This window comes from Mustela lutreola, chromosome 9, assembly GCF_030435805.1.
Source record: "Mustela lutreola isolate mMusLut2 chromosome 9, mMusLut2.pri, whole genome shotgun sequence".
NCBI classification, from domain to species: domain Eukaryota; kingdom Metazoa; phylum Chordata; class Mammalia; order Carnivora; family Mustelidae; genus Mustela; species Mustela lutreola.
Genome location: NC_081298.1, coordinates 127665340 through 127692322, shown reverse-complemented (window position 1 = coordinate 127692322; position 26983 = coordinate 127665340). Strand labels below are relative to the sequence as shown.

The following is a 26983-nucleotide window of genomic DNA, read 5'->3' as shown; positions in this document are numbered from 1 at the left end:
GTGAGTTCTTGACTACCCCACCAGGTTTAGATATTGTTTTCTGTGTAGTAAACAAGTCCAATACCTACACCTTACATTACCTTTTGAAAAAGGAAGAAAGAAAACACTAACTTGTATGTAAGTGGAATTTCCTCCTACCTAGGAAGAGTATAGTGACAGGTGAAGTCTAAGTGTGGTAACAGGATTAAAGTTCCATTGCAATAAAGCTTTTTAAAAAAAATTTTTTAATTCCAGTATAGTTAACACTATGTTATATTAGTTTCAGGTGTACGATATGGTGATTCATCATAAGTATACACCTAATTACTTCACGTGGTTCACCCATTCCCCTGCCATCTCCCTCTGGCAGCCATCAGTTTGTTCTTTGTGCCCGCCAGGCGCCCCGCTCACAGGGAGTTTTAAAATGGTCAAAGGAGAGGGACATAGATTTCACTTAAGACAATCAATGGTGAAGAAAAGACCGCAGCTATACCAGGGAGATCAGTTAGGGAAGAGATGAGAACAATAACTGACACCTGATCTAAAATAGTGGCAGACGGAACAGAGCAGATGGGGTGTACTGGAATAATAAGGAAGGGTTTAAAACAGGTAGAACCCAGAAACTCTTTAGATATGAGGGATTATGAAGTAAAAGGAATCAAAGTGATGACTCCCAGAATTTGTTTGTGAGACTGGGTGAATTGTGGGGTCACCAGTTTTAAGAAAAAGTGAACACAGAGGAAGTCTCATAAATATCGATATAACTGATAATTCCCCAATACAGAAATTCTACAAAAAAGTCTGACACTTTTATTTCACCAATTTTAAATTGTTATCAGTAATGTTAAACCAAAATAAGTTAACATGCCTGCAAAGAAACTGTTTAAAGATACACAGTAGCAAGTAGCAAGACCTATTTTATTAGGTCTCTGAGACGAGATAGTTTCAAAATGTAGAAGAAAAATCCTCCAAAAATGTTACATGCAACACACTGTATAACTGCATAAAAGCATGTGAATTACCAGGGACAGTTTGAAGAGAAAGCATGCACTTACAAAGGACAAAGAATAGGATCCCACAGTCACAAAGCCTTAATCAGTTAGATCTAGGTCTAAAATTTAAAGATTATCTATCTAGAACTTATAGTTAGTCATCACATATCCTATGAATACAACAGAAGGCCACATAATAGATACTCAGTAATCACAGGTATGATTCTGAAATAAAACCAAAGAATGAATCAAATAATATAATGGGAAGGGAGGGCAAGTGAAGCTGAAGGTACCAGTATTACAGAACTTTCTTTACCTGGGATTTAGCCCATGGTACATGGGATTTAGCCAGCCACACATGCAGGTATCATTACATAGATGTATACATGTAACATCTGATTGACTGTGGTAACATCTGACTATGGTAGTGCAGTTTGTTGGAACCAACAGCTTTTACTATTTCATATCTGTTATGTTTATATCAATTCTCTCTGCCCTATTGTCAAATAATTACCTCATGCTTAACAATTCTACTAATCTACCTGCAGAATAGTACTTGTACAAAGAAATAACAACTGAAATTTTGAAAAATTAGACATTTTACACTTAAATAAATTTTTTAACTTTTTAAAAATAGTTTATTTATTGGGGCGCCTGGGTGGCTCAGTGGGTTAAGCCGCTGCCTTCGGCTCAGGTCATGATCTCAGGGTCCTGGGGTCGAGTCCCACGTCAGGCTTTCTGCTCAGCAGGGAGCCTCCTTCCCTTCCTCTCTCTCTGCCTGCCTCTTGCCTGCTTGTGATCTCTCTCTGTCAAATAAATGAATAAAATCTTAAAAAAAAATTTTTTTTAATAGTTTATTTATTTGACAAACAGAGATCACAAGTATGCAGAGAGGCAGGCGGGGGTGGGGGGGAGAAGCAGGCTCCCCGCTGAGCAGAGAACCCAATGTGGGGCTCGATCCCGGGACCCGGGGATCATGACCTGAGCCGAAGACAGAGGCTTTAACCCACTGAGCCACCCAGGTGCTACAATTTAATAAGTGCTTACTATTAATGCAATACACTTCTATTAATCATCTACTATGTGTTACTATGTGTTGTGCTCAATACTGAGAGTCTAATATATTCTAGGTTGCAAACAAGGAACTTCAGAGGAGAAACAGAGGAGCTTGTAAAACAGGCTTCCAGGTGCCAGATACTGCTAAACACCTTTGATAACACTAATAACTTTCACAATTATCCCTGCAAGGCAAAGGATACTGTATTCATTTCACAGATGAAGAAACAGAAAGGCTAAATTACTTGCCAATATTCACTGAGTGATGAAGCCAGGATGCAATCCCAAACCTGTCTAATTTTAAAGGCCACAAACTTCCCTTCCCATGGGCTTTATATGCCTCTTCTTCTCTTAAATTGGGATAATAATTAATGATGAATAGGGCACAACTTCCTGAGAGTAGCAGCTCAACTTAATGGTGGTACATTTGTAGGGGAGAAGGAAAACAAGCCAGAGATATCTTAAAACACATAGGTCTCTCATGTACATAAATTAGGGGACAGCTAATTATTTCTTTCCTCTTGGTATAACCCTCTCAGAGGAAGAAAAGGGTAATCAGCATCTCCCCAGTTACCTGCCTGACACCTGTTTCAGATGTGGGTGATTGGAGTCAGCATCCAACAAACACCTGCCTCCATTCCTTAGGAGGGGTAATATGATGATGGGCACTCTTGGCAGTTTGCAGTTATCATGCAATTAGAACATTGTGTTAATTACCTATGGCTTTGGAATATTCATGTGGAAAAGAGAATATTCACGTGGAGCTTTCCTTGCACATTATAAATTAGTGGAGAACTGGCACTGTTACCTTTTGAGACACCAAGAAAACACATGTGGTAGACAGCAGGCCTAAGGCAAAGAAGAATGTTGCAAATTAATATAAAGCAAATACCACTTTAGAATTTGGCAACTACATTTATACTAAGGCAGAGAAAAGTAGAAATGCTTCACCAGAAGCAGGAAATCCTTCTTTAAGATCCAGAGTAGGGTAAGTTGTAGACATTATAAGTTAAACAATTTTTTGTCTAGAAGAACAGTTTGAGAAGGAAACAATCACAGTACTTACTTAGTTCAAAACCCTCAACTTTCAAGATAGGAAGACTGAGAGACTTGTATAAGTTCATACAGCTAGCCAGTAGCAAAGCTGATCCTAGAAACCACATCTTTTATGTCCAATGATCTGGACATAAGAGTTCCCCAACTTGCCTGACTGTATCACTTAGGTCATTTACTAGAGATTCCCAAGCACATCATTGAGAGATGGTGTGAATTAGGGCATGAACTTTCTAAAATGATCTTATTGCTTTGAGACCTTCTACAGAGCTACTAGTTTTCTTCTAAAACACCTTATTTCACAACTACAAGTTCAAGCCCAAACTTGTTAGTATGAAACACGGTTGAGTATGAAACATAATTCAGAACCTCACCTCAATCTACTTTACCACATTCATCTCTAGACATGTTGCCTTGATTCAGCTTTTTTCTTTTTTAAACAATGATGCTTTTTCACTCCCCTATTTCTTTGTAAAGAGCTGTTCCCCATCACATTCACACTTTTTTCACATTCTTCAACTCTCAACTCAATGACACATCCTATCTGAGAGACTTGTGTCCTCCCAGTTAGCCACAATCTCCTACGTTGTCCACCATATTTGTTCGTCCCACTGTAACTTCATTTATTATACTGTATTTCAGCTGCATGTTTCACTTGTTCTGAGCAAAGACTTTTTTTTAGGCTTGGTGCCTAAACCAGACCTCCCAAAGACAAATGTTCAATAAAGATTTGCTGAACAAATGAATTGGGTAAATGAGTGGTATGGGTAAGATAAACAAAAACAAAGCAAGGGAAGCAAGGAGCAAGGCACCGCAGAACGGAATATACAGAAAAGAAACTCTAAATGACTTCCTTGAAACCCTGCAGGTACTAGGCTCTGGATTTTAGATCAAATCATCCTTTGCAACATGGTCGATCCACAACTTTTTCTTCTAAGTATACTTTTAGAGACAAAGTTTTATGGCCTGTTGGTTTCTGAAGCTTTTACATTGGGACAGAAAGACTTGGGTTTTTCAGTTATACTTATCATGTTTGTTAAACATTGTTGAGCTTAAATAAATCTGACTGAAGGTCTGACATTCAAAAGCAAGATAATCAAGTTCCTGAAGGCCTATCTTATATAAAACTTTCTCCAGTGCCTCCTTCACTTCATGTGCTATGTACAGAGAACCAACTCTCCAAACTTACTGATCAGTTGGAGAAAATGTTCCTTCCTCATCTGATTCCAAAGGAGATCAAGGTCGGTCCCATGAGAGAATGACTAAGGCAAAATTACTTACTTCTTTACAGTTTCTGCAGTAGAAGGAAATTTACAGTGTACAATACGTTCTCTACACCTGTTCCCTGTCTAGCTATCCCTTCTTTCATTCATCCATTTGTTTAGTTACCAGACATTAATAGTCACTATAATAAAAGGATTTGAAGAATGTTGTAAGAACCCAGAGGACAGAACTACCACTACTAAGGAGGTGAGTTAAACTAGGGCACATATCACAAAGGAGGTAATATTTGTGTAAGAAGGCTCTAACGTGATTATGATGGCAAAGTAAGTCGGTTCCATGCATTCTCAGAGTGAAAGACATTGTATACGTGCGTGGACAGGCACTGATACAGAGAAAGGAAAAGCACCTGAATCTAAGGGAAAGATAGGTTGAAAGGAAAGTACATAGCCTGTATCACAGTAGAGACTTTCCTATTCAAAAACAGTGTGATTTGAGAGCCATGGGATTTCAAAGAACTCACTTAATTTTAATTGTTAAAAGACACCGTAAGAGACCCAATAGTTTTAAACTTGGCTCCTTGCAATTCTAGAAATTTCAAAGCGATACGATAGATGTGGAATAGGGAAGAGGAATGCAGGACTGGAAGAGGATACCAACTTCAATGACAGTAGCTCCGTTTTTGTGTTTCACATACTAAGGCTTCTCTATAATATTTTATCTGATGATTTTTTCTTAAAGAATTAAACAGCATACTGAATTTCAGCCCCTTCATTTTAGAAACAATTAAAGAGAATCCAAAGAGATTAAGTAACTTGCCAAGATCATACAATTTAAGCAAAGTATGTCATGTTATTGATTTTGAATTTCACTGTGCAAGTCATGGAGAGACCGTATTTATGCAAGACAGACACTCAGTTTTGGTAGTCACCAGGGACTGGAAATAGTTGTCATCATATCAGTGAGTGACTTCATCCAGGGAAAGCCTATATAAGAAACAAGAGAAGAACCTGATCTTTTAAGGGCAGATGAAGAGAATTCTGAGAAACAATATAGGAACTGAACCGGACATGAGTATCTTGAGACACGGACACCAGTTATATGAGTGACTGATGTAATCCAGATGGTGAGAATTTTAACTTGGACAATAGAGAAGAAGCACTTCTGAGCTAGAATGGACAGCATTTTCTGATTAGCTAAATGCTGCTGATGAAAGAAGAGTATCAAGATAAGTTTCTCTCTTGGGTGACTGTAGTGGTAATACTCACCAAGATAAAAGCTCTAAAAAAGTAGAAATTTCAGTATTAGATTTGGGGGGTGAGCAACAAAACGTTCAGTTTTCAGCTTACTTAATCTGATGCACTTACAAAGACATCTAGATGGAAATGTTTAAGAGATGGTAAGGATTCTGCCCAGGCTGCAGACCAGATCTGGTAGCTATCATGGATTGGGAATAGCTGTAAACAGGTCAGTAAATGAAATTATCCACAAAAAGCATGTACAGGAAAAAGGAGAGGAATGATCAGAACAGAGGTTGAGAAAAAGGAGAAATCACAACATAGAGGAAAGAAAAGCATTTCAAAGAGATGATGGTCATAACTGTCAAATGTCATAGAAGTCAAGACTAAGCCATTAGTTTTAGCCATCTGTGCAGGTAATGGACTTCAGTCAAACTGAAGCAGACCAGCAGTAAAGTGTGACTCAAGAATATGTTGTTAAAGGAGAGAGGAAGAAAAGGGGGGAGGGGGAGGAGTGACAGGAGGTTTCAGGAAAGAGGCACGGTTATCAGGCTTTCCTGTTAGATGGGAGAACAAAACTATTTTTAGAGGAAGATGAACAGATTTAATTTCCAAAAGGAGAAGGAAAGGAGGTTAATTAATAATGAAAGCTAGAGTCCAGAGAAAGCAGACAGCTCTAGAGTATAAAGCTAGAACATGGGGCACACATTTCTGGTTCTGGGAATATAGGACAAAACAAAAAGATAAATATCTTTATAGATAGTAAAGATTAATAAAGACACATATAAGTTTGGAAGCAGAAGGAAAAGGAGTTGAGAAAGTACAGCTTTTCTTCGAGCCCAGACATCCAAAGGGCAGGGCTGAAAACAAACTCTTGGATCTCCTGGGCTCTGAGGTGGCTAAGCACACATTTCTCTTCTCTTCAAGCAACAAAAGAAGGTCTCATGTAAATATGTTCCCATGAGTCACCCAGGTATATGAATTTCAGTTGTGTTCAACTAGCTATGCTTTATACACGGGAACATTTGTTACCCGAATGAATATAGGAGAGTAACATTCTAGGCTGAGGTAATATGTGCAAAAGCGGAGTGAGGAGTGTGGTCTGGGAAAATTGGTGGCGGTTTATTCACATGAAGTAGTGAAGAGCTTAACAATGCAAGGAACTGTAACAATAGCTGTAAAAATGAGAATTATATCAATACCTAGCTGATAGAAATGAAAATTGGCACAACTACTCTTCTGGAAAGGAATCTGGAAATGAACTTATTTATAGCCTGCCTTCTCCAAAAAAGAACTAAAGCTCATGCAAAAGTATAAAAACCTTAAATTAGGGCGCCTGGGTGGCTCAGTGGGTTAAGCCGCTGCCTTCGGCTCAGGTCATGATCTCAGGGTCCTGGGATCGAGTCCCGCATCGGGCTCTCTGCTCAGCAGGGAGCCTGCTTCCCTCACTCTCTCTCTGCCTGCCTCTCTCTCCGTCTACTTGTGATCTCTCTCTGTCAAATAAATAAATAAAATCTTAAAAAAAAAAAACAAAAAACAAAACATTAAATTAAAAAGTACATAGGTAAATGAAGGTAATTAGAAAATAACTTTTGCATGTTTGACATTTTTCATAAATGAAAGTTGAAAAAGAAAACTAGTACATCTGACTTGACCACTGGCTCTCCCTCACTGCTGTCCCCTACAATCACCATGGCAATTCCTTAACTGCTTTCACACCTACCTCACCATCCCCTCGCCACCATTATTCCAATACTTCTTGGTGAAGTCAAGTCTCCCCACAGATGATCCTACCCACATCCTGTCTTTGACCCCCGAATTCCAAATGTCTTATCCTCTATCTTATCTTAGCTGGGCACTCCCAGGTCACACCCTAGGCCTTGTTATCATAATGACTGCACTCCTCTGTAACCCACTTCAAGCCTCCCACTCTCCCTTCACCAGAGCCTTGATCAACAGCCCATTTTCCCTAGTTCCCAGACTCCAGAAATTCTTTAACTCTACCAGGACTTACAAACTATTGGTCTTGGCAAATTTTCATTGTCTCTCATTCTTCTTCATGCCCTAACATCAGCTTCCTTTGGTCCTAATAACCCTCCTTACCCAAATTGTAAGTCGTTGTATGCATCCCAAAGTTCACTCTCCCCTCTTCCTGTATATTATGCATCTAGTAAAACCCCACTACTATTTCATGGCCACATGAATGAAGGTGTTGACTGGCGTCACTTTAAACTCCTGACCACTAACTCCCACCAGCCTGACAAGTCCTAGCTCACCTGTTCCCCCGACCCACCACCACACTTCCCTCTCTCCCTCACTCTTCCAGACTCGTAACATGCGTCATAAAACTCTTCATCCAGATTCTCGCCTTTTGATTTGAAGGCATTTTTTACTATACCAACTTCTTTATTTTCATACCAAGATTTGTCAATCTTTTCTTTTATGACTACTGAGTATACAAATCAGATTAATTATCCAATAGAGAAAGGAACAAGAAAATAAATTTCAGAATATCACACATGTATTATAAATGATAATTTCAAGGCTATAATAGGTAATGTTTGTGATATAAAGTAAATTTTTTAAAAAAAGATTTTATTTGTTTATTTGACACAGAGAGAGAGACAGCCAGAGAGGGAACATAAGCAGGGGGAGTAAGAGAGGAAGAAGCAGGCCGCTTGCCAAGCACGGAGTCCGACACAGGGCTCGATCCCATGGTCCCACAATCATGACCTGAGCCAAAGGCAGACGTTTAACAACTGACCAACCCAGGCACCCCAATATAATGTAAATTTTTTAAAAAATACAAAATTCTATGGGGCACCTGGGTGGCTCAGTGGTTGAGGCCTCTGCCTTCGGCTCAGGTCATGATCTCAGGGTCCTGGGATCGAGCCCCACATCAGGCTCTCTGCTCAGTTCCTCCTCTCTCTCTGCCTGCCTCTCTGTCTACTTGTGATCTCTCTGTCAAACAAATAAATAAAATCTTTTTTAAAAAATAAAATAAAATAAAAAATAAAAAATAAGAAATTCTAGAATATGGATACAAATATTCAAAATTATAAATGTGCATGTAAAGGATTAGAAGAAAACCTCTTAAGGGAAAGAACCTTATCTTTATGAAGCACCTAATGAGAGTCTGACAGACTAAATGTATAATATACATTCAACGAATAATATTCATCAATTTCATTTATAATAGCAAAAAACTTGAAACAAATCCATACACCTGAAAATAGGAGTATGGTTAATAAATCATAGTCTATCTACTAGATAAATATAAACACCAGGGCACCTGGGTGTCTCAGTCGTTAAGCGTCTGCCTTCGGCTAAGGTCACGAAGGATGGAACACTACCTCAGGTTCCCTGCTCTGTGGGAAGCCTCCTTCTCCCTCTCCCCTTGCTTGTGTTCCCTCTTTCGCTGTGTCTCTATCAAAAAAATAAAATCTTTTTAAAATTTTTAAAAAAACATAGCCATTAATACTTATGAAAATCATTGTAACACAAAAAATTCCTTCCATGTAGTAAGTAGACAAAAATCTATACTGATTGCAATTATGTAAAAATCATATATGTATGTGTGTATGTTATAAACAGATAGATACTCTAATTAAAAAGCATTAATATACTGGGGTGCATGGGTGGAACAGTCTTGGTTTTGGCTCAGGTTGTGATCTCAGAGTCAGGCGATCGAGCCCTGCATCCAGCTCTGCACTCAACTCAGAGTCCGCCTGAGATTCTCTCTCTCTCTCCCCCTCCCTCTGCCCCTCCTGCTCATGTTCTCTCTCTAAAATAACATTAAAAAAATTAATATGCTAAAAATAGATGACTTATGTTGAAAGGCTGTGACTGATTTTTTTTTCCAAGTTTTGTTGCTATTTTTTAAAATCTCATATGAACTGCACATACCAAATGTCAAGCAATTAAAAATAGACAATTTTCAGTAATTCAAAGAAGAGAAGTCTATAGTAAGTTTACCTGTCTTTCAAAAACCAGTAATGTCTTCTATGGATATATTTTTTTTTCCTGACACCAAGTAGGTGTCCAACAATTCACTTCTAACTCTAACCACCTAGAGTTATGTAGTCCCCACAGGTTGAGGCCTTAGCTCAACCAGCTGGCTATTAGTCAGAGGTTCCCATGATCACCTCCATGGGTTTGATAATTTGCTAGAAAAGCTCACAGAACCTAGAAAAACAATTTATTTACATTTACTGTTTTAATATAAAGGTTATAATTCAAGGAGAGCCAAATGGAAGAAACACACTGGGCAAGGTATGGGGGGCAGGACATGGAGCTTCCATGCCTTCTCCAGGCATGTCACCCTCCCAGCACCTCAATGCATTCACCAACCTGGAAGCTTGCTGAACCTCACTGTTCTAGAGCTTTTACAGAGCTCAATCTCTAGTGCCCACCTCCTCTTCCTGGAGGTCAGTGGGTGGGGTGGAAAGTATCCTCATCCTCAGGCTATCTAGAGGTACCACTGTAAGCCTTATTAGCATACCTCAGGTGTGATGGGAAGGGGCTTATTATGAATCAAAGACACTCCTATCACTCAGGAAATTCCAAAGGTTTTAGGAGATCTGTGCCAGGCACCAGGGACAAAGACCAAATATGTTTTTGTATTCTACTATACGATCTTTCAACACAATAGCAAATATGACCCAGAGCCTTGCTCTTGTCTATATCTTAGTGTATTACAAATAATATTAAGTAAAAAGTCTGTTTTACCAAAAACATTTAACTAAAATTACCAATCTCTCAAACCCTGCCATGCTACAGTGCTAAAAACTACAGAGGAGAAGTATACTCCTCCACACGTACCCTGCTGCAAAGGCCTAAAGAGCCTGGAATCCAAAAGCAATGCCACACCCAGAAGGTCCTGAGTGGGAATGGCTTCCATCTGAGACTTTTTTTTTTAAGATTTTATTTATTTGATAAGACAGAGATCACAAGTAGGCAGAGAGGCCGGCAGAGAGAGAAGAGGAAGCAGGCTCCCCGCTGAGCAGAGAGACCAAGGCGGGGCTCAATCCCAGGACCCTGAGATCACGACCTGCGCCTAAGGCAGAGGCTTTAACCCACTGAGCCACCCAGGTGCCCCTGTGACTGGTAGTTTCTAAATTCAATCCAAACACATACAGAACAAGAGAGTAAGGAAAATGAAAGCAGTAGCCAGTGGGAACAAAAGCAACCATCCATTTTCCTATTCTATCAGTCTACTTTAAGTTTTGTTTTTTGTTTTTTTTTAATATCAATGTTTCAGCTACTGGAAAGTATGCTATCAGTGCAGCAAAAATAATGCTCTTAAGTAGAACATCCTAATCTATTAAGAAAGCAAATATAAAATAGTAGAATGAGGATTTTAAAAGCAAACTCCAAGTTCTGACAGGGAGAAAAACTACCATAAAAAAGTAAGATAGAAATACTCTAATGTGGAATTAGTCCCACTAAAACCACCAGTGTTCAGAAAATACTTATCTCTAATCAAAACAAGGACTCACTTCCCTCGAATACTTCAAAAACACAAATTTACAAATTCTCTTCACCAATCCGAATTCTTTAATTTTGAGGAGTCATGGACTTAAAAAATCTGGCAAACCTATAGTTGCTCTTTCTGGAAAAAAACACAAATGTATAAAATGTAGCATACAATTCCAAAGGTTTTTCAGACCTGTCAAGCCAATGTGAAGATTTTCAGAGAGTTCCTGTTTTCCATAGCTAAGGTTCTTAATTATAAATATAGTAATTCCCACTTTTAAAAATACATACAATACTAGAGTAGGAAAGAATCCTTCCACTATGTATTCCATTCGTTTTCAAAGTATTCTAACTGTGGCGCACCTAAGTGGGACAAGAGACCCAACCTAACCAACCACCTGCTTCCATTTTCCAATAGAAAAATAACTCCATGATGAAGAATTATACAATGCAACAGTGGCATAAGAGCAAAGTGGGCAAAAAAATTAAATTTAACATTGATTCTATAATTACAGCTAATTCAAGGACAGCAATTGGAACTACCTCAAACTTAAGATAATACCAATGCTTGCACTGAAAACAGTATTTACATTTGAGTGTGGGTTTACATTGTAGGCATTTTTCAATGCAGCCAAAGTATTGTATAGCTAACAGGTTTTTTTAGTTTGTTTGTTTGTTTGTTTGTTTGTAAGTATAAGGATTTTACTTAGGGCTTTGTAATTTTTTAAATTTCTTTTCAGTGTACCAGAATTCACCACATCCAGTGCTCCATGCAATACGTGCCCTCCATAATACCCGCCACCAGGCTCATCCAACTTCCCACCTCCCTCCCCTTCAAAACCCTCAGATTGTTTTTCAGAGTCCATAGTCTCTCATGGTTCACCTCGCCCTCCAGTTTCCCCCAACTCCCTTCTCCTCTTCCTCTCCCTGTGTCCTCCGTGTTATTTCTTATGCTCCACAAATAAGTGAAACCATATGATAATTGACTTTCTCTGCTTGATTTATTTCACTCAGCATAATCTCACCTAGTCCCATCCATGTTGATACAAAAGTTGGGTATTCATGCTTTCTGATGGAGGCATAATACTCCGTAGTGTATATGGACCACATCTTCCTTAGCCATTCGTCCGTTGAAAGGCATCTTGGTTCTTTCCACAGTTGGGTGACCATGGCCATTGCTGCCATAAACATGGGGGTACAGATGGCCCTTCTTTTCACTACATCTGTATCTTTGGAGTAAATACCCAAAGTGCAATTCCAGGGTCACAAGGAAGCTCTATTTTTTAATTTCTTAAGGAATCTCCACATGTTTTCCAAAGCGGCTACACCAACTTGCATTGCCACCAACAGTGTAAGAGGGTTCCCCTTTCTCCACATCCTCTCCAACACATGTTGTTTACTGTCTTGTTAATTTTGGCCATTCTAATTGGTGTAAGGTGGTTATCTCAATGTGGTTTTGATTTGAATCTCCCTGGCTAGAGATGATGAACATTTTTTCATGTGTCTGATAGCCATTTGTATGTCTTCATTGGAGAATTGTCTGTTCGTGTCTTCTGCCCATTTTTTGACATGATTATCTGTTTTGTGTGTGTTGACTTTGAGAAGTTCTTTATAGATCCTGGATATCAATCAGCCTTATGTCTGTACTGTCATTTGCAAATATCTTCTCCCATTCCATGGGTTGCCTCTTTGTTTTGTTGACTGTTTCCTTTGCTGTGCAGAAGCTTTTGATCTTGATGAAGTCCCAAAAATTCATTTTCACTTTTGTCTTCTTTGCCTTTAGAGACGTATCTTATAAGAAGTCGCTGTGGCTGATATCGAAGAGGTTACTGCCTATGTTCTCCTCTATGATTCTAATGGATTCCTGCCTCATGTTGAGGTCTTTTATCCATTTTGAGTTTATCTTTGTATATGGTGTAAGAGAACGGTCGAGTTTCATTCTTCTACATATAGCTGTCCAATTTTCCCAGCACCATTTACTGAAGAGACTGTCTTTTTCCCACAGTATATTTTTTCCAGCTAACAAGTTTCGTAAAAGAAAACTAAAATAGAGCCCTCAGTAGGCTCTAAAAACTGGTTAATTTTAGTTTATAAACACTAAATTTCAGTAATCCTTAGTACCTCAGATTATCAGTAAGTATACTAACACAAAAATCTAGACTATGGACACAAAATAACAGTAGCTCCTAAGAAACAAGAAAATAACTTTCATTTTAGTTTCATATTCATCATCATATTCATCAGGAAAAGTCTGCTCACCTGCATGTGTCTTGAACTATACTGGAGAAACAGTAACCTAATCCAAAAATTTTCAGCCATTTTCCACCATGATTCTGTGTAATAATAGCTCATCAGTAGTATAAAATCGAATCTCCTAAATTGGATCCCTCATACATTGCTGGTGGGAATGTAAAACGATTCAGCTGCTTTGGAAAACAACTTGGCAATTTCTCAAAATGTTAAGCATAGGTTACCATATAACTCAGCTATTCTACCCCTAGGTATGAACCCAAGAAAAATGAAAACCTAAATCCATGTCCACACAAAACTGTGTATACAGATGCTCACAGCAGTATTCTTCATTATAGCCAAAAAGTGTAAACAACCCGAATGTCCATCCACTGATGAATGGATAAACCAAATGTGGTATATCCATATAATAGAATATTTAACCATGAAAAGGAGTGACTTATTCATATATGCTATAACAAAGACACACCTTAAAAACATTATGGTTGCGAGAGAAACCAATCACAAAAGACCACACATATTTTATGTTCCCATTTATATGAAATGTCCACAATAGGCAAATTCATAGAGACCCCAGGGGGCGCCTGGGTGGCTCAGTGGGTTAAGCCGCTGCCTTCGGCTCAGGTCATGATCTCAGGGTCCTGGGATCGAGTCCCACATCGGGCTCTCTGCTCAGCAGGGAGCCTGCTTCCCGCTCTCTCTCTCTCTCTCTCTCTCTGCCAGTCTCTCTACCTACCTGTGATCTCTTTCTGTCAAATAAATAAATCAGATCTTTAAAAAAAAAAAAATTTCATAGAGACCCCAGAACCCATGCTTAGGGCTGGGGTGGTGGGGGAATGGAAATGGGGCTAATGGATAAGGGGGTTCTTTCTTGGATGATGAAAATGTTCTAAAATTCGGGGTGTTTGGGTGCCCCAGCTGGCTAAAAATCTGCCTATGGCTCAGGTCATGATCCCAGGATCCTGGGAAAGAGCCCTGCCTCAGGTTCCCTGCTTAGCAGGGAGTCTGCTTGTCCCTCTCCCCCTCCCATCCCCAAACCCGGCTCCTGCTCTCTCCTCCCATCCCCTCAAATAAGTAAATATCTTTTTTTTTTAATGTTCTAAAATTAGTCACTTGTGTGGCTCAGATGGTTAAGTGTCTGCCTTCAGCTCAGGTCATGATCCCAGCATCCTGGGATCAAGCGCCCCATCAGGATCCCTGTTCAGACAGGAGCCTGCTTCTCCCTCTCCCTCTACTGCTCCCCCTGCTTGTGATTTCTCTTTCAAATAAATAAATAAAATCTTTAAAAATAATCTTTAAAAATGTTCTAAAATTAGGTATTGTTGATAGCTGCACAATTCTGTGAATATAATTAAAACCACAGAATTGTAAGCTTTAAAAAGGTGAATTTTATGGTATGAATTATATCTCAACAAAACTGTTACATTAAAAAAAAACTAATCTCTTTCACGTTGCATATGAGGTGTTTTACGGTTTATCCTCTGCCTATTTTCCTAGTGTTAGAATATGTTCCCACCTTTATCTCTGCCCCATCTTATTTCATTCCGGCTCTCTGACCCTATGGAACTACCTACCCTCCTGAGTGATACTTCCACTTATAAAAGCTTCCTTTGCTACATTCCTGTTTAATCTTGTATATATCTCCATTAAACTACATACTACCCAGTATTATTAACTTTTATTTTCATGCCAACCACATCTATGATATGGTGAACTCATATGAATGTCTCTTCATCTTCATATACCTAGTGTCCAGAAGTCAGCCATGTGACTGGTACTAAAATATCCTTTAAGAAACCTAAATGCTTTGACTCTCAGAAGTTAGCATTCTTTCAACTGCAGTGAGGACAAGAAGGCTGATAACTTTGAACTTTGAAAGGACGTCAACCAACTTGTGTTTAAATCCCAGCACAGTTACTCCTTGGCTTTGTGGACTCCATGTGACAGCTTCAACTTCCTAACCTCTAAGTGTGGATAGTTGTACCTAAATGCTGGGTTGTTTTAAGGCTTAGATATAATGTCTGCAAAGCATCTGGCACACAGAAGGTGCTCATAAATGATGGCTATTACTACTATTATTTCAATGCTATTTTTAACACAATAGTTACCTTGATTTCACTGAGTTGGTGCAACAAACTAAAGTTGTACCAATTACTGATAAGAAGGACATACTTTTTCTCACTTTCATATCTAAGGAAAAGGTTACTAGTATTTCTTTCTAAAGGCTTAGGGATCAAATATACAAAACATGCTGAGACTTAAAAACTTCAAAGATAACTTTCCTATTCAAAATTAGTTACTAGTTCTAATTCTGCAACTTAGCATTCTCTGTTTAAGATGTTTAAACATAAATTTTAAGTCTGATTTTTTGTAATTGTTAAGCTTAGCCTACAAAGAATCAACTAATAAGCCAAGCAGGTATATAAGAACAGAAACGGTAAACTAATACAGAAGTCGTTGCTACTCCAATAATATTGCAGATTTAAATTAAATCAGTTTTAGAAGAACTAGTCAACAACTCTGAATAAGACAATTCACCCACACAAAGGGGGAAAAAAAGCCACCTAAGAATAGCTTGTGACTCAGCCCGCACCGCTGTAAGGAGAAGGTGGTGGGTGCCGGCTATTTGGTCTGTTCTCTTCAGTCTCATATCAAGGCTAAATATTGAAACAAAACCATTTACTTGTCTTGAATAAGAAGAGGGAAACATTCAGATAAATGTTTCACCTTCAAGTAAAATACCACCTCTCTGACAAAAAAATAAAACAAAACAAAACAAAAACTAAGTTCTAACACCACTCAAGAAAACTCAAAGGGAAAAATTAAGATTCATCTATATAAATATTTTAAATGTTTGCTGAAAACAAAATTTAAAGATAAATGGGGAAAAAACAAAATAAATATGATAGTCAATATTTTTAACGTACAGAGAACTATTAAAGTAGATAATGAAAACTCTAAGACCTCAAATAGCTTTGCAAAGGGGAAAAGAAATTGGGTAATAAATGTTAACATCATGAATAATCAAGGCAGTGCAAATGAAATTTTGTTTTGTTTCTCCCAAAAAACTTATTTAAAACAAAACAAAACAACAACAAAAACAAACCTTGGCTGATTTGCAACAATGAGGATGGAGCTAGAGTGTATTTTTTTTTTAATAAAGTGTATTTTATTTTTTAAATAAATTTTTTTTTTATTTTTTAAATACAATATATATTTGAGAGAGAGAGAGTAAGAGAGAAAATGAGAGGGGAGAAGGTCAGAGGGAGAAGCAGACTCCCTGCAGAGCTGGGAGCCTAATGTGGGACTTGATCCCGGGACTCCCGGCCCAGGATCATGACCTGAGCCAAAGGCAGTCGCTTAACCAGCTGAGCCACTGAGGTCCCTACTAGAGTGTATTATGTACGCTAAGTGAAATAAGTCAGTCAGAGAAAGACAAATATCATATGATCTCACTCATGTAGGAATTTAAGAAAACAGATGAACATATGGGAAGGAGAAAAAAAGAGAGAAACAAGCCATAAGTAACTCCTTTTTTTTTTAAGATTTTATTTATCTGAGAGAGAGAGAGCATGATGGGGAGGCAAGACAGGCAGAGGGAGAGGGAGAAGCAGACTCCCGCCAAGCAGGGAGCCCAGGGCAGGATTCCATCCCATGACCTAAAGATCACAACCTGAGTAGAAGGCAGACGCTTCTCAAGACACTCAATGAGATGCTCAATGACTGAGCCACCCAGGCACCCCACCATGAGAGAAGAAACTGAGGGCTGACGTAGGGAGGTGCGTGGGGGATGGGCTGATGGGTATTAAGGAGAGCACTTGTGGTGAGCACTGGGGATTTTATGTAAGCGATGAAGCATTGAATCCTACTCCTGAAACCAATACTGACTATATCTTAAATAAATTTAAACAACAACAACAAAACCTTGACTAAGAGCCAGGGCTAGCAAAGGTGAGGGAAGTTAAGTGCTACAGACATAACTCATGGGAATGCAAACTGGTATTGCTCTTCAGAAGACAGTCTGAAAACATACACCAAAAACCCTACTAATGTTCAGAGGCAGTGAGCCAACTATTTCACAAAAATATGATAAATGGAGAAAATGTGTATATATTCACAGCATTTAATAATTAATACAGAAAGAGGGGTGCCTGGGTGGCTCAGTGAATTAAGCCTCTGCCTTCGGCTTGGGTCATGATCTCAGGGTCCTACGATTGAGCCCCACATCAGGCTCCCTGCTCAGTGGGGAGCCTGCCTCCCCCTCCCGCCTGCCTCTCTGCCTCCTTGTGATCTCTCTCTCTGTGTCAAATAAATAAATAGAATCTAAAAAAAGAATTATTATTACAGAAAGAAAAAAACTGAAAGTAAGACAAGTGACCAGCAATGGGGAATACACTGAACCATGAATCATGCTGTTACTTAAGTCAAATATCAAATTCATAATGACATCTAAATTTCTATCTCAATAAGCTTACTTTTAAAAACACAAGTTCGGCTATACCATGTAATAACATGGAAACTGGTTACATTTTTATAATTTATGATATAACGTGCATCAGTACAAAAATAATAATAACAGCTAACAATCACTGAACACTTGGCACGTTCCAAGCCTGACATTTAGGTCTTTACATGTTATCATTGACATCATTATTATAATAGGGCCATCCTAGAAGGGTTTGACGCTCAGGGCCAGCCACCAACTGCACAGCTGGCTCAAGATAAATTACACTCTAAAGAAGGCCTCACTGTAAACAATTGCAAAATTCCCTTAAGAATGTTAAAAAATTTTTGAAACTGCTGTTTCGGGAAAGAAAGGTACAGTGCCCCAGACATGCTCCCTTCCCTCCAGGCATAGCCTAGGTCAGCAGCCCCAGCTAACCTAACCAAAGACAGGCCTGATTATTACTGATATATTTATAAAGAATTTATTATGAGATAACCATGCTAAACATACATTATCTCTTCATCCTCCTGACAGCTCTAAGGGTAAGTATGATTACGAGATCTCCACTTTTTTTTTTTTTTTTTTTTTATCAGAGAGAGAGAGGGAGAGAGCGAGCACAGGCAGGCAGAGAGGCAGCAGAGGCAGAGGGAGAAGCAGGATCCCAGCTGAGCAAGGAGCCGGATGTGGGACTTGATCCCAGGACGCTGGGATCATGACCCGAGCCGAAGGCAGCTGCTTAACCAACTGAGCCACCCAGGCGTCCCGAGATCTCCACTTTTTAAGGAAGGACAAACCAAAGTTCAGTGAGACTGTTAGACTCATCGAGCTAATAAAAAGCCAAGCTAGAACTAAAACTCCACGGAGCAAAAGCCATGTTATTCTTAACTACCATGCTGTATTATAAAACACACAGAATATATATGTAAAAACAACAAAAAAAAATAAGGTGGGTAGGAGACACCAAAATGTGATTGTTATTGGCTGTTGGACGTGGAATGACACAACATTTTAGCCTACTTTTCTCCCCCTTATTTTACAAAGTTTCTTTAATCAGCATGCATTATTTTTACAATAAATATAAGTTACATAATAAAAAATAAAGTTAAATTGAATGAGAAAAGGATTTGGAAAAATATTGAAAAACAAGTTATATTAATAGTACTCAGAGCCCAGCCAAATTAAACTAGTAAATTTAGAGAAGAATGTCTCTTAACAAAATTAGAACAGAAATGTAATGAATGCTGGAGAGAAAAGGAGGTGAGATCTCATCCAATGCACTAACAGGGAGAAGTGTGACTAGAACCCCAAATCTCCAAAGACAACAGCTTCACAGTTGTTCTCTCCCCTAAAGCTCTGACTTCTGGGAGAAGCTACCAGCGGACCTACTTCATCAGTTCACCAAACTTCCCAAAGCATTTCAAAACCTTACCAGGATTACATCAGGACCCTCCAACTTCCTTCATTACGCTGAAAACAAAAAAAGGGGGGGGAAGTCAGAAGAGAAACTGAGCAAGAAGGAATATTCTGAATACCAGAAGAGGTATACTGGACTGAAAGGTGGATCTTTTTCCTCAGGCCTTCCCAAAGGCAAAGTTAATAATCCTCAAAGTCACTCTAGGTAAATTGCTATTCCCAGAAGGGGAAATACCCAAGTCTGCTTTCATTCAATTTGTCTCTAGGCCCCACCCCCAAACCCAAGGTCCTTCTAAGCCCAGTTCCATTGTTATTTCCTCAGTGTTAAGTTTCTCTACTTTATATACTTGGAAGGCGGATTCCCTTCTTGATAACACCAACAACATCGTAAGTACCTTTAATTCAAATCGACAAATATTTACCAAGTCATCACAGGTATAACACCTGGATAAGATGTATAAGAGCAGGAAATACAGAAGAGGAATAAGGCCCAAACTCAGAATTCTATATAGGTGCTATAGGTACAAAGGACAGAAGACAGGCACCTAACTTTGTCTTAGAGAACTAGAAAGTTGTTAGATGAGCAATCCCAGAAGAAACGACTCCTCAACTGAGTAATGAAGAACTAATCAATAAGTATCACCCAGTAGGCTAGAAAAGGAGAATTTTTAGGACTTGGGAACAGAAATAGGCAAAGACACAGAGGAAAAAGCTGTTTGAGAATTAAAAGACAATGTCAGAGGACTTTGTAAATGAGGTTAATAATAGCACCTATCCCATAGGAATGTTTTAAGAATTAAATGAGGGAATAATGTATCAAATAAGAACAGTGCTGCATAAGGGAAATACTATACAAATTCTTTTATCGTTGATAAAAATCTAAAAACAAAACTAAGAAACAAACTTGGGAAAAATTATACTTATATGGCAAAGAGGTACTATTCTTAAAATACAAAGAATCCTTAGAAATAACTAAGAGATGAAAATGCTAAAAAAGTGAGAAATGGTAGAGATAAATATTTCTCAAAGAAAAATCTTTGAAAGTATAACTTCAATAATAAAGAAAACAAGGTGGTCTTCATCAAATTAGCAGATGAAAAAAAAAGCCAATGTTTCTGCGGATGTGGTAAATAGGACTGGTATCACTGGTAGGAGAACACTTTGGTACTGACAAGTTTTTCTAGAAGACAATTTGGCAATAAGTTTACACTCACAGATGTGCACACAGATACAATTACAAAGATGTTAACTGTGGCACAATATAAAACTTTAAATTACGAAATACTTTAATGCTATTGAACCAATATAAGTCCAGTTCACATCCTCTGTCTACCATTTGTTAGCTATGGGATCTTGGGAAAATTACTGAACCTATCCTTGTTCAATCTTCTCCACTGTAAAATAAATAAAATAAAATAAATAATAACAGAATAATTCTTACGGAGAGGCTGAAAATTAAACAAGTAAAAATACGTAAAGTGTCTCAAAAATAACTAGAATACAGTGAATGCTCAGTACATATTAGACATTATGAATGTTCAGTGGTAGCAAAGCAATATAATTTAGCCAATAAAATTACACTGCAGATAAATATACCATAAAATAGAACCATGTTTTTTATAATGCTAGCAAGCTAAGAATATATAATTCCATTTTTTGCAAAGAAAAATTTCTAGAAGGATATCTACCAAAATATTAATACTGACTATTTCTCTGGGTAATATGATTATTAATGACTATTATTTTCTTCTTTCAATTTTCCTGTTGCTTTCCAATTTTCCAAAAGAACATATATTAGTCATAAAAATGGTATAAACAAAAAGCCTACAGGATTTAAAAACAAACAGAGTATGCCACTTTTAGGAAAAAGAAAATGAAGATTCTATTCTAAACCATTTGACAAATCTGCTCTAGACTCATGCTGTGCCTGAGGTTTGTTGTTCTGGCTTAAATTACTAGAAAACAGGAATATTCACAGGTGTGCTGGGTGCAAACCAAATAGTAATATTGAAATGATGGACATTTACGTTAAATACAGTGATGTGAAATAGTAAGTTTACTCCTAAAACACACAGAATAATCTTTTCCCAAATCTTGAATTCCTCAATAATAACTTCAAATAAGGCAAATTTACTTCTCTCAATTACCCCCCACACAACTGCCCACATATTCCCTACCCCCATTTTCTACCTTGCTTTTCTCCATAGCCCTAGCAAACTCTAACTTCTAAACATTTTATTGTCTCTCCTTCTCCCTCTTGAATGGGAGCAGCACCAGGGCAGGTATTTTTGCAGATTTTGTTTACTGCTTATATACTCATTGCTTGGACCAGTTCCTGGCATGAAGGCACTCAATATTTGTTAAAAAGAGTTAATTTGGTACCACGATTTATGAGTAACTTCTGTTTGGTTTAATTCTTTAAAGATGAAAAATGGTTGTTGATAATAAAGAAAAAGTTAAACCAGAGGACAGAAAACTACGAAGAAGGGGGGCTTTTTTTTTTTTCTCTCACTGAAGTCCCTAGAAAGACAAAGATGACAAAGACACAGATGACAAAGTCAATCTGATGAGGAAAGCAATAACAAAGTTGTATTTAAGAGGGAGCTGCAGCATACACTTTCTCAAGATAAGATTACCACCATGCTACAAAAACTATAAAATCCAGGTACTAGAGAGTAATGTTCAGAAAAAGTTTTGGGTTATCTGTATTTAGTCTAAATGGCTCTTGACATCTCAACCATACAACTGACTCAGCTATAAAGGAGCCAAAATCTCCAAGTCAGAATCATAGAATGAGGATCAGGACCAGAACAAAAGACAGGGAAAGCCTTCCAATATGGAATGTCTCGGCAGCAAGACAAAATCAATTTGTAAGCTGGAACCTCACTGGAACATTGGCAGAGGGAAAGCCTAAAATGCCCCTAGTAAGGAGAAGGTAAATGGAAATTAAACCATAGCTTCTGTTCTACCGTTCAGGTTTCCAGGACTTATCACAATGTTAGAAAGTGCTACACATGCATCTCAGCTCACATCATTCTCTGTTAATCTTCAAGTTTTGACTTATACTCAGGAAAATGTATTTCATGCTCACTAAAAAGTAAAACTACCAAATAATACATATGCTAGGAAATTTATTAACTTGACCTACTTAATTCTTATATGTAAGCACTCATTCTTAAGTGTGAAGGAGGGCAGCAGGGTGATGTAAAATGTCCAAATACCTACGCCAATGTGTTTAAGCAAAAAGAAAATGATAAAGCCGTAGTTATCAGTGTCCTCCCAACTGTCAGAGTAAACCCTGCTGGGGTTTATCTACACAGACTCTGTAGTTTGACATGGCCCACCATTCTGGACCATTCTTCCCCTCCCCCCCCCATCCGCCTCATACCAGTCAAGTGCTCTTCACACTTAAAAGTACACATTATTTAAGCACCTGGATTCAAAGACTTGGAAGTGATAATCCAAAGCAGTAGGGTTTTTTGCAGATATAGATATTTCCTTCCTGAAATTTTTTTCAGTCACTAGGTAAAAAGACCCCCCTTCCCACCAAAAAGCATTAAGCTAGTTTGAAATTTCTCACGGAAGCTAGTTGGAATAATGGTACCTGGGCACTCATACAAAGCAGCAGTCACTGCGAAACACTTTATATCACAACACTATGACAATACATTTTATAGATGAGAAACAGCAGCTCAGAGAATTAAAATCAGTTGCTCAAGATCATACAGCTATTTAGTTAGGAGCAGGAGGTTTAACTTGAAAGCCTTTATTTTATCTACTATGGTTACAAGGAAAGTAAGTGAAATTTTTATTAACCACATATACTTTTCTAAAATGAATATGCATTAGCTAAGAAAATAATCTAGAAAACATAAAACGGTTGCTTACATGAGAGACAAGTTAAATGTCTACTGTCTGGTTAATTGATCCCTAAATGTCTCCCATAACCACTGCTGAATAACTTCACAAGTAACTAAATCCTTCAGTGTCCTGATAGAATTGTGAAATGATTTTTTAAGTGAATCTCTCAAAATAATACTATACATTTGCAAATGAAATATGCTGCCCTCTTAGAGTTGTATAAATACCTTATTTTTTGAAGCATTCACTGCCCTATTTCTGCTCCGTTTCCTCCCCTCCTCCCCCACTTCCTCTCTGCCTTAAGATCCTTTAAGACAAGTTCAGTTCCTCCTTCTCAAAAAATACCTACGAATATGCAGTCTACCCAACAGGAATCTAACATCAGTGGCTGTCCTCTGTCATCAGTTGCTGTCCTCTGTAATTACAGAAGGGTACGAAGTAAAAAATGAACTAAAAAAAAAAACCAGCATTCCTGATGCACCTTCATCTTTAGATCTATTCATTTACATAATTAATTCTAAACATTCTTATTTCTCTACTTCACACTTGGAATCCTGCCTTTAACAATTAGTACATGAAAAAAAGTCTGCCTTTTCTTAGTCTTTCTTCAAAAATAGTTATTCCATAAAAAAATTTTTTCATAAATAAGTTATTGAAAAGATCAGAATCCAAAAAAAAAGGAAAGAAAGAAAAGCAAATGCAGATAGGAATAAATACACCACATTTTTAGTAAAATAAGTTTAAGTGATATAATTTAGCAACATAATTATTCTGAATCATTTCTGGAATTTGTTCATAAAATGCTTTACAAATAAATATAGTCTATAAAAATGCTAGTTACTTATCAGTGGACTAACATGTATTTTCGTTTGTTTACTGTAACAACAAATATTTATCGAATACCCAAATCACTTTTTTTTTTCTTTTCCTGAACCAAGAGGAGTGATAAAGGCACAGATGCCAAAGTTAGAAGGACCTTGGTTTGAAACCTGGTTCTTGTACTTATTAGCTCAGAGATGGAGCGTAATCAGTTAACCTCTATGTTAGCATTTCACTCATCTGTTTGACAGGAGAAAAAGAACTACTTCTACGGTACTGCTAAGCTTCAACTGATTATGCAAAACAGCACACCGCCTAGCATGTACTAAGTGTTCAATAAATCACAACCACAATAGCAAATATATTTTAGTACTGAAAAAAGTATGTGAAACAGATGGTCAATAAATGTTCTTTTCATCTTACTAGAAAGATGGAAATTTGTGAAACTGTGTATTAAAGAGACATTAAAAATAAAAATCTTAAGGTTATGAGGAAAAAAATTCCATCAAAAAAATCCAAGATGTGTTAAGTATGTATGGTGAAATGACTAAAAAATAAAGATAAGGAAGAAAAAGAGATGGATAAAGAAAATCCTGACAGCTCCTAAATGTGGGTGACTGGCATACAGAGATTCCTTATACTATTCTTCTTTTTGCAAAAGTACAATTTTGGGGGGTAACTGTAATTCACTCCCAGAACATGCCTAATACATTTCCTCATATTCAGAACAGACTGGGATTTTAGCCTTGAGATCTGCTGAACAATGTATTTTCCTTCAGGATAGGTCAAGTTTTTTCAGACAATTCTACCTTTCATTATAAAGGTGAGCAGAGGAATAAATGCATTAGAGCATTAAGAAATACAAGCTTTTCTGCTGCTCATGAATATTACATTAAAATAGCAGCAATGCACATTTTCCCACGTCCTTGAAAAATATGGAATTGTCTGTTTTTAAGTTAAGCTTTTAAATACAACTTCCACCTTCTACACTTTTGAAATTACAAGAGATGTATGTCAATCATATCTCAAAGCTGGGGGATGGGAGCAAGAAATTACTAGAGGATGTTAGACACAGCCAAAGAAACCTAAAGGTATGCACATCAGAGACGCTACTGCCTTTAAAATTTAAGGGACATTATTATTGATTTATTGCGTTTAAATTTTATCATTAACAATACAGCAAACAAGGACAGGGAAAGAGGCAATTGATTTTCTTAAGAGGCTTAAGAACTTAACCTCCAAAGTCTATGCCACCTAAATTAAGCTGACGAAAACAACACAAAATTTCAACTCACACCTAGCCTATCTCTGGGTAAGCAAGTAAACTCTAGTAAAAACAAACTAGTGCATTTAATAAAGCGATCATTCTGTGTTAACCTTAGTTCCTAAAATAAACTGGTTGGCTCTATCAAACACATTCCTAATTCATAATTAATCCAAGTCTCAAATGAAGCAAACTTGCCATTGGCTATCGTTCAACGACAAAGCACATGATTAATCACCCAGATACGGCACCTTTTTACAGAATGCAAAGCCGTCTGCAGTTTCAGCCTCTGTTTACCCATTCACTACGCACACGCAGGAGTCTTTAAAAATAATAACAATAATGATAAGCAATAAACTTTACTCTGGCTTGGGAGATTACACCTTTCCGTGCTTCCTGTACACCCTGGAAGTCAATAACGCTAAAGTCAAACGGTAACATTTCCCAACTTTGGTTTAATGCGAGCGGTGGACGCCGAGCATCCACCCACTGGCCGCTCGTGACTCGGGCTACTTTGACGCACCGGGATGCGGCTCACCTGACATTCCGCGCCAGCCATGACCAAGGAAAGCCAACTCGGCCGAAAATACAAAAATAAAAAAGAAGGGTCCCAGGGTCCCCGAGGAAGCGTGCGACTGCCCCTAAGGGCCCTCTTGGGCCGGCACCGCGAAAACGAGGGGCCACGCCGCCCCCCCAGCCCCCGCCGCCGCCCTCAGAGGCGTCCGCACCTGCCAGGAGAGGCCGGGGCCTGGGGATCCGCCGCGCGGGAAGGGGCGACCCGGCCCCGGCCCCTCGGCGTCCGCCCCTGCCCCGCCGCAGGAGCAGGAACCGGGGCCGGAGGTTTCCGCCCGGCGCCGCCAAGCCCGCCAGGGGCCTAGCCCCGGCTCCCGAGGCGTCCGCGGCGGCCGGGGCGAGCAGCCGCCTCCCCGCCGGGCCCGCCGAGCCTCCCCGCGGCGAGCGCAGCGGCGCCCGCACCTGCCCCGCGCCCTACCGCAGCCCCCGCCAGCCGCTTCACCCACCTGGCGCCCCCGCCGCGCCTCCTGCACGTCACAGCGCGACCCCGCGCCCCTCGGCCCCGGCAGCGCGGTCGCGGACGGACGCCGGGAGACCCTGGTCGGCCACCGCCGCCGCCGCCGCCCGGTTCGTCGCCAGGCCGCCCACAGCGAACCTGTTGCGCAGCCTGTCACCGGCGCTCGGGCTCCGCGGCGCCGCCTCAGCCCCACAACAACATGGCGGCCGCGGCCTCCGCAGGAAGCCGGGGGGCGGGGAGGTAGGCGACGGGCCGGGCAGCTGACGGCCCGCCCGCCCCGGCCGGCACCGACTCCCCCACCCTCGGGAACGCGAGGTTGGCCCGGGCGCCGCTCCTCACCCCCAGAGTCCTGGGGCAGCCGACCCCGCGGGCCTGGTGCCGGCGCTCCTCTCGCCCCTCGGGGAGGCCCTGAAGCCCCGCGCCCCGCAGCCCGGAGCAGCGGCGGCCCACCTGGCTCCTCCTCCCCGAGGTGACATGTTGAGGTTGGGTGGTGCGTTTCCTGCCACTGCAGAACCCCCAAGGTTTCGGGGAAGGCCTAGCCTTGTCGGACACATGCCTGTTGCACCCCACATGGGGCTCTCTCCGGAGCCTTCTCTCCCTCTAAGGTTAACTCCGCTGATGAGAGAGCTGGGATTCTCCTGGAAAGGGGATGTGAGTCAGGAGAAGGAGGTCATTCTCGCCCTTGTTTATGGGTCTGGTACAGTCCTCAGAAGGACTGACCATACCCGAGGGTCATCCATTCAGCATTCCTCACTTTCCTCTATACCATATAAGAAAGGCCAACAAGGTAGGGGCCCGCCTCCGCTTGGGAGAGCATCCACCCCATAAACTCTCCCGAGCAATGAGATGTTCATCTCTCCCCAAATCCCACCACCCGGTCTGCAG

At 39.6% G+C, this 26983-nt stretch overlaps 1 protein-coding gene across 7 annotated transcripts in view; it reads right to left on the bottom strand.

The window, feature by feature from the left end:
* ITSN2 (intersectin 2) overlaps positions 1-26567 on the bottom strand; it is a 140246-nt gene extending 113679 nt beyond the window's left edge. Inside the window, exon 1 of one of the 7 annotated variants that reach the window (XM_059132496.1) lies at positions 26549-26567. The gene's annotated coding sequence lies outside the window, so the exon portion shown is untranslated. Of the gene's footprint in view, positions 1-25606; positions 25627-26087; positions 26328-26437; positions 26519-26548 lie in introns of those variants that run through there. The other 6 variants (XM_059132491.1, XM_059132498.1, XM_059132490.1 and 3 more) reach the window with 6 other exon arrangements.
* Between the last annotated feature and the right edge of the window lie 416 nt (positions 26568-26983).